This window comes from Epinephelus moara, chromosome 22 (genome assembly GCF_006386435.1).
Source record: "Epinephelus moara isolate mb chromosome 22, YSFRI_EMoa_1.0, whole genome shotgun sequence".
NCBI classification, from domain to species: Eukaryota; Metazoa; Chordata; class Actinopteri; order Perciformes; family Serranidae; genus Epinephelus; species Epinephelus moara.
Window position 1 is genome coordinate 4,516,115 of NC_065527.1, and position 9,121 is coordinate 4,525,235.

A 9,121-nucleotide genomic window follows, 5' to 3' on the forward strand; every position below is an offset into this window, starting at 1 on the left:
CATAAGGTATGCTGTACATAATCACGGAAACTGTCAGTCAGTCATTCTGTCTGTTCCACATTTTTCTACTCACTGACGTGGTCAATCTATGTGAAACTGCACATAGGCATTGAGGATTGGCATAGGTAGAAGGTGACAAAGCTACCAATGGGTATGGACTAGTTGTTAAGGTTGATAAATATCCCGAGCTTAACGACCCACAATCCCATCATTATAAAGACAATGGCCAAAAAGATATTGCCTAGTGAGTCATGGCTCTTGAGATCGGCTCTTAGTCAAGCTCGACTCTTCTCATGAACATGGTGAACACGACCCAATGTGAACACAGCAAAAGAACTCGAAAAAGCCTTCCTTCCAAAAAGGGGTCTTCAGAAGCGAATGGTCCTTTGTAGAACCTATTTTGAACCCTTATTCCTACAAGTGTTGGTTTGGATGCCAGTTGTGACAAATTTGGCCGAAGAGCCATTTTCCTTTTCAGAGGATTTCATTTGAAGGAGTTCAAGAGGTAGAAATGGCCAGTATTTCCCAAGAAGAAAGCAATGTATTTGTACCCCTTAAATTTCCCCGTAAGTCGTAATATTATGTCACTGACAAACAAATACAAACAAGGCTTTGGCACAAAACAGTTTTTCTAATCTAATAAACCCGGCTGCTAATGCAACAATTTTCTTACTGTGTGATTTTGAGTGAAAAATGGCTTTCATTTCGACTACTTTACATCCTTCTCATCCTCATTAGTCGGGGTGAGGTCATGTTCTTTCCTTTCATCCTCAACACAGAAGGCTTTTGCTTCAGATCTGTGACCCTGAGCGCTTGTGTTTCAGACGCTCAATCTGGATCTGTGACGAAAGAAAAACATTCCTCAATCTCCATTTCTTTCCACAAAGCTGCAGGTTAAAGCGCTTCTTTTAAGAAATACTTCCAAGGTGGATTTCTCTTTCCTTCTTCAGAGATAGTACGTGAAAAAAGGTGGAGTACTTTTGAACTCTGCTTTGTTCTTTTACCACCAGTTGCTAATGCAAATATAATTTACTTGCCTCTTTGCATAAATCGGCAACCTCATGCATCACTGAGACATCTGCCTTCCCACATCCACTCAGTCTTCATCTTTGTAAAAGCCTGAAGCAGAAGTCTATTTTTGGGACACAGAGCTCTTGAATGACACTGAACTATCACCTGACCTGCTCCTAAATCAGACTGATTGGTCCTCCTCACAGCGAGATTATGTCAGTGACAGTCTGTGCTCAAAAATATGAGGACAATTACATTTCTGGCCTGCAGAAGAAGCGCAGCAATCAGCGGGGAGAAAACGATTTCACAATCTAGAATGACGCAAAATGTCTCTCTTGAACTGCAATAATCACGGACAGAGTACTTCTCACAACATAATCACATGCGTAAGAGTCTGAGGGGCAGAGATGGAGAGCACCTTTTAGAGTCTGAGTCACAAGCAGTGATGATTTTGTTGACCAGCTCGTCTCACTGAAGAGACGCTTTTTATTGATTCACTTCATAATGTCCATAATTGAAAATGATGCAACATTGTGGCCTGGTTTCCACAGTATGAATTATAAATGGGCTAAATGGGTTGATCCAAGCAGACAAGCCTTTCTTTACCCCCAGAGCTCATTCATTTACTTACTGGAAAAAAAGCAAAACGACTTGTACTCTTAACTTGTTGAGTGTGGAGCTGTATGATTCTCAGTAACTGGGAGATTTGATTTTGCAGAACAGACTGGTGACCAGATGCAAAGCCAATAAGGGGCCTGAGTGACACTGACCCACCCACACTGCACACTGGATCACCCAGCCAAGTTTTATCATAACAGATTCTGCAATGATAAATTTAAAAAATATACATAAGGAAAGAAAGAAATATAAACTTGATTTGTTGCTGACTTGTTTCTGTTGAATTTATCCTCTGATTTACGCTGACGATACACTGACAGACTTTGATATTGCTTTTAAAAGACTAAAGTCTGACACCCTCTCACAGTCAAGGCCATGTGAGGTTTCAGTCACACTGTAAGAGTGTGCAAAGACTGGGGATCTTACAGGGTCACTATTTGCAAGACTACAACTAGATCCCTTGAGATGTTATCTCTCATCCTGCTCCTGGTGGAAAATCTTACAGCAAACTCCCTTTAAAGGTCCAGTGTGTGGGATTAAGGGAGACATATTACATATATAGTATAGTTTAGTTTTAATTTAGGGAGCGTATCCTCATCTATAGAGATCACCATGTTGCACCACCATATTTCTACAGTAGACCTGAACAGACAAAACAAACACTGGCTCTAAATAAGGACATTCGCATTTTCATGTCGGCAACTGTACTTACACCCAATCCCAATCCCCCCCGTCCACTACCCCTTAGCCCTTGGCCCTACCCCTAGCCATTATCCACTACCCCTTGGCCCTCAAAATGAAGCAACAAGGGGTAGGGGTTGAAATCTTTCCCTAGGAATTGGGACACCACTCACTACGTCACCACGTCGGTTACGTTGATGCATACGTAACCATTTTAAACAGGAAGCTGCGAGCCATCTACATTTCCAACCGGCATCTACAATGGAGTCTCCGGTTGAGTTCATCCTACCTATCGTGTTTGCTGTATTCATCATGCTTCATTTGATGAATGACAGACGGACTTCTGCTAGCTAGATAGCTAGATAGCTAACCAGCTAACATTAGGAGGCAGCATAGTTATACTAGCTGGCATGTTATAGTAATTTGAAAAATCCGACAATTTTGCAGAGCAGGACAGATGACAGACGCCAGATAGTGCAAGCTAGCTAGCTAGCTAACAAGCAACCTGACGACGGTAACGTTAGCTATGTATGAGCTTTTTTCCCCGTCTCTTGCTCAGTGGTAGCCATGGCAACGTCTAGCCCTCGCTGGCAAGTCAGCATCTGAAATCCCTCGCTCAGAAGGGCTAGTTTCATACCCACTACCCCTCGTTATGCCCCCTACCCCTACACGCAAAAAGGAATTGGGACACCACTACCCCTCGCGGGAACGCGCAAATGTAGGGGTAGGGACAAGGGGTAGGGCTAAGGGGGGGTATTGGGACGGGCCCTTAGAAGTCTCTCTGCGACAAGATCATTGGAAAAACGCAATTTTTTTTTAATATGAAACTGATTTAATCTGTGTTTTTACCTGTTTAAATCACCTAGTCCATTAGTTTTTAAGAGGAATATTAGCAGGTGCTAGGCTAGCGGTCATGTACGATATGCCAAACAGTATTGGAGAAAGTAATGTGACATTGCTTTATTCAGTGATTTCACCTGTTTGAATCATCAGGTCTGTTTGTTTTAGAGAGGAAGAGCACACGTTTGCAGGTGCTGGGCAAGTGAGGCATCTGCAATGTGAGGCTCAGGGTGGAGAGACACTGATTTGTAATGTGAACCTGCTTTTATTGGTTTTAATTTTTTAGTCTGTTTGTTTTGGAGAGGACGAGACCTCTGCGGATAATTCGGCTCCCAGTAAAAACCTCCCGAACAATGAACACTGAAGAATTCTAAGCGTAAGAAGTTTCAGCTGGTTGCAATCTGCAATCCTCACCGCTAGATGTCACTACATCCCCCTAAATCTTACACGCTGGACCTTTAAGAAATCTGACATATCAACAATTCCTTACGTGTCAGCATAAGCACATAAATCTAGAAAGAAAAGATTTTACATTTTGGATTTTGTCGCTTCAAATCGCTACTTCTTAGTGATCTTAGTGGGAGGACACCGTGGTAATGAGAGGTGAACTGTTTCAAAAGATTTCTCACTGAAGTTAGTGCTGGTTGGTGGATCAGATACACACCGAATTAAACACTGACCCTTGTTCACTCCACAACTCAACCAGTTTCTCCTCATTTTCCACACAATAAGTAGTCTGAGTGGGCGGAAGTTCGCTGCATAGATCAGCCTCTCATTGGGCGGAACGAGCCACCCGCTGAAGTCCCGCCCTACCACCTCCGGTTGTGTAGCAGTTTTCAACCGTTTTCAACACGTCCTTTACTAACTTTTGCGGTGTTTGATCTTGCAGGGATGTAGACATTTTTTTGCCATGGTTCGTGTCCTGTAGGTGATATTTTTGTGGGCGTGTTACACCAAAACCTGTTTCCCCCCGGCAATATTTTTGAAAGCGCACCATTGCTGTGGCACCGCCCAGAACGATTGTGATTGGTTGAAAGAAATACAAGCAGCCGGGGCTTTTTTTTCTCCAATCTCAAAGTGAGAGTCGGCCCAGCCAGACCTTTCTTTTCTTGAGAAAGGTCTGGTGAGCGAGACTAAACTATAAGAGAACCGAAACTTGCTCACGTCCCCTCCATGTTTAATGTCTACCCGGTTTGTTGCTTCCTGTTTAATGCTGGAGAGAATACAGCTATTGGTTGTTGACAATGTTAACTTCATTAAACTTCAGTATTTGCATAAGCCAAGACTAAAAGCTTAAAATAATATTAAACATGTTTGATTTTGTCAGAACGTCAAGACGAGAAACAGACTGACTTACGACAGCTCAGGCTGAGTTTTATGACACCGTAAACGGAACGATCAAGATCACGGGAGCACTGACTGATGTGAAACACTGAAACAAGTTGTGGGAAGTTCCTGGAATACAATTAGTCCCTGATGTTTGGAGGAACCACAGCCTCTCCCAGTTATTCTGGAAAAAGTCATCCCAGTCATTTTCCATGAGCTCACCCAAAATACAATATCTGCCCGCGCCACTGCTGAAGACGTCAGAACTTAATACCCAGTCTCTCACGCTTTACATCGGTGCTACTTTTCAAAGTTCCAGAGGTACCATGACAATCTCTAAGTGAAAATTAAACCTGCACTGGGAGCCTGACAGTCAGCGTCAATCAGATGATTGAAAGGGCTGGATTTAACAAAGTGTGAGACAGGGAGGAGGAGATAATGGGCTGAATAAATTGCTGGAAGGGAAAGGATCTATTTGATGGCGAGCCTGAAAGCGGAGAGTGTGCTGTTTGTGTGGAAGCGCAGTTATTAGGACAGTGAGTTTAGAGATCACAGCAGAATACAAAAAAGAACAACAGCCGCCTACAAACGCATGAAGAATGTGGCACATCTCCCTTCTCTCTCCTCCTTTCTCTCTTTTACACTCTCATTATGTTTCTTAGCAAAAAACAACAAGTGCAGCAGTGGTTTTCTATCTGGTGTGCTGCCTGAGAGTCTGCAGGCTCCCATTAGCCCACCTTCAGCCACAGAGTGGGACGACTAATGAGTGAAATGAGTAGCTGTAGCGTTTGGTCACAGGGCAAACCTGATGCATGACATGTTAAAAACCACCATGTTTCAGAACAGATTGCCATATTCTACGCAATCTGTTCTCATTAGTTTGTTCTCTCCGGTTTCAAGAGCCCACCAGTGTGTGCTTTAATACGAGGATTTACTGTGCGGAAGACACACAGCCATCCGTCTCCACACATCAACAGGTTAATGATCCCAGCAGACGAGAGGCTGTGACATTATATATGGACAATCCATACAAGAAAGGAAGAGGGGGATGTCTCTGAGAGGCATGGCAGCTTTTTAAAAAGGCCTCTCATCTACTTATGGTGTAACTGCTTTACTCACATACTGACAGGTCAATCCAATTATCCACGGACAACACTACAGAAAGGTTTGTTTTGTCTAAAGAGGGGGAGCTGCAGGACTGCTCTCCTACAAATTTGATCACATTTAAAGTCAAGCAGAGTTTGGAGTCAGAGGCCTATGTGTGATGACAGGAGCTGGAAGGAGACAGCCTGAAATTAAAGCTAACAGCCTGACTAACTCCTGTAACACCCCGATAGGCAGGGGCTTAATTTACAGGGGGGACACAGGGGGACATGTCCCCTGCACATTTTCAGAAAGCAGTTTTGTCGATACCTCTCCACTTTATACAGACTGAAAACCAGTGGCGTACGGTAGTAAGGATGGGCCCCAGTGCACACTATCATGACAGGCCCTAGTGCCAGATTTTGTGCCGAAACATCTACCGTATATTTTAAGTATTTAAGTATCGTCACAGGATCAAATACAGACTTGAACACTGGACGTCAACACACATATTACCAGCCATCACTACAAATTTATATATGACAAAAATGCCAAATAGAATAAGAAAATATTCATTAAATGGATTTTTAAATAGTTAATTTATAGTTTATGTAAATAAACATCATTTTGTTATATTTAACAAAAAACTGACGGAGATGGGTTTGCCTTCTCGAGAGCTAATATTTTATTGTGTGTTCCTCTTTAAACACAGGCATATTTCTCAGGTGGCAAGTTGAATCGCTCGCAAGGGCCCGTTCTCTGCTCGAGAAAGAGCAGCCCCTCCAACTACTCTCTCTATGGGCCCCCTCACCCCATGGGCCCCAGTGCAACTGTACTGCTTGCACTGTCTATATTTACGCCCCTGCCGAAAACTAATGTTATATTTTTACGTTAACAAAAAGGTATGGAAGTTGGACTGGTGTTTATATCCTATAAGCTGTAGGACATCACATACAGACTGAACGGAAAGAATGGAAATGAGAATAATGTCAAAAGTAATTCTGTATAAAATCTTTAAAAGTTCAATCAAACTCAAGTTTGTTTGCCCCCTCAGTGCAGTTCCTTTGGGCAGGTGTGAACACAGCAATCACACTCAGGTGTGCACCAAAACAACCGGACTGAGACCTTCTTGAAGAGGTGGTCTCAGTCTGGTTACAAAGGAACTCTGGTGCAGTTGGTTTGTGGTGAGAAGGTGTTCCGACCTGGATGTGAAGCAACTGCAGTCACATGACACATTGTTTGGGTTAAACATGAGCATGTTACAGTCCTGGAGGATTATTAATGTGCACCTCCTCCTGTACTGCCTTAATATGCACATTCAGCACATCCAATGCATCAAAACATTGTTTTCTAGTTGGAGCCGCGCCTCGTTTTCAAACTGTATGGTTTGACTAAAATGAACAATGACAGCAATATAGTCCACGATGAGCAGCGCTAAAATCAACCTGCGTAGTTGTCCCTCCATTGTGACATTAGAAAGTGTCACATTTATCTTGCAAGTGTACTCTTCTTCAACGTTTGCTTTACTTCCTGGATTTTTCCCACATGGAAATTCTGACCAATCAGGAGCAGCTTTCTCACACAAGGCATTTGATCTGGTCCTCTTGTAAATGCTGCCGTGAGAACACGAACCAACTCTAGGCAATTATACAACTTTGGAACAACATGAGTCCCTGATTCAGACCAAAGGAGACCACTCTAGGGCTGAGAGCACGCTGAGAAGATTTAAGGAATCATATAGAGACTGAATGGAGGGAACTAAAATGAATTTTGTTTAATTTAATTGTTTAAAATCTTTAAAAGTGGTAACAGTATCTATTATAGCAGAGCTTGGTATGTCTACTTTAAATGCTGTAAGAGAAGATGCATTCTGAAATCTTGAGCTCCATGTAGTTAAATGGGGTTAAAATGTTATCTTTCATTTCTCTCCAAAGGTATAAAAAGTCTCTCGTCACTTGGAACATATTTTTCTTTATTGCAAGACCTTTATTGTTCTTGTGCAAAGTTTTTAAATCAATGTGATGGCCTGAGCAGAGCCAACATACCCATCAGTTAAAGTCAAAGTTACTTTCTTCTCTTTGTTCTGTATACATTTTGTATTTATAAAGACTTCCAGGCTTCATAACAGATGTTATTGCTCTGAGGTGTAGGGCAGATATCAGGGTACTGTTAGTGCAAATTTGAACTTAATGGAAGCAATAGGTGAAAAATGACATAAGATTAAATAGGTACCCCCACCATCTCTATAGTGGTTTAATCTGCACCTTTTCACCTATGATATGAGTCAATATATTGATCAATTTCATCACTTTTTCCTCTTGTAAAATATGTTTGTTATGACCATCTATTTCATGAAGAGGACAAATCAAATTTATGAGAAAACCCCCCAAACATGGTTATATTTTGTTCTAAAAACCTGAAGCCCTTTTGAGGGTTTGTGTCCCCATCTTTAAAATCTAATTTCCTCTGCCCATAAAACAATAACAAAACACAAGGGGCTACATTAAGTATCACAAGGACACTTCTGGAATCACTCAGCCCCTTCAGGAACATTATAGGATCATGTTAATGAATAAAAATCACAGTGAGGACATAATAAAAGCATTAAGTGGGCACCATTAGTCCCAGTAGCCCCTTTACCTCCCCCTACAGGGAGACCAGTGCGGGATGTCACAGACATGGAAGAAGTTTGTCACATGTATGAAAATAGACTGTGATCATTATAAAACACTTGTGTCTTCATTATTTGACTGTTCCAGTGTTTTCTCGTCACGGCTCCAAACGCATTTGACAATTTAGACCTCTTTGTGTTTTTATTAAAACAAACCCTGCCATTAATGTGATAAAAACCATCCTAATTATTAGACTCACCCAGTGTGTTGTTGGGCTCGTGTCCATCTGTTTCAGCCTCCTCGCACGTTCGCAGCCCTCAATATGCAGCATGCCTTTAAGTTTTCCACGCAGATGCTCTGGGACATCGTAGTACAATTAACGCTGCGCTCAATTTGCAGCGCTCACGCGCCGCGCGGAGTTTTTATGGCTTTTTAAAGTCGCTGTTTACACGGTCAAAATATGAGCGCGGAGTCCGCCGAGCCTCAAAAGACTGATTTGATCCATCGGAGACGCCAAAGAGGTAGACATGTTACTCCACATCAGCAAAGACTCCGTCACACTCTTCCTCTCTCCATCACAGGCGACGTGGCAGATGTTGCAGAGCAGTGTGTGTATGTGTGTGTGTTTGGCTCGGAGCAGGTGAAGGACTGTCTCCAGCTCACTGATGGTCACACCGCTCTGACTGTTCAGGTGCGTCCGGAGCTGCGCGCTCCGCGGTGCGCTGCGCTGCGCTCTGCCAAACTGCGTCTCTGGGAAACCACGACTGCTTCAGTACAATTCCACAGCGTCAGGGGGAGTGTTTGTTATGCTTTTCTTCTACTGTTATGAGATTAGCATGGATTCTAATTATTTTTCTCTTGCCTTCTGAATAATTTGGACTGCATTATCCTCATTATATCCTGGAACAAAACCTGCTCTAATCTTATTTATAAAAAGATTTCTGCTTTGT

The 9,121-nt window shown here is 42.6% G+C and overlaps 1 protein-coding gene across 1 annotated transcript in view; it reads right to left on the minus strand.

Moving 5' to 3' along the window:
- Positions 1 to 8,855, minus strand: part of kcng2 (potassium voltage-gated channel, subfamily G, member 2) — a 36,636-nt gene extending 27,781 nt beyond the window's left edge. The window contains exon 1 of the mRNA XM_050035482.1: positions 8,431 to 8,855. The gene's annotated coding sequence lies outside the window, so the exon portion shown is untranslated. The remainder of the gene's footprint in view (positions 1 to 8,430) is intronic.
- Between the last annotated feature and the right edge of the window lie 266 nt (positions 8,856 to 9,121).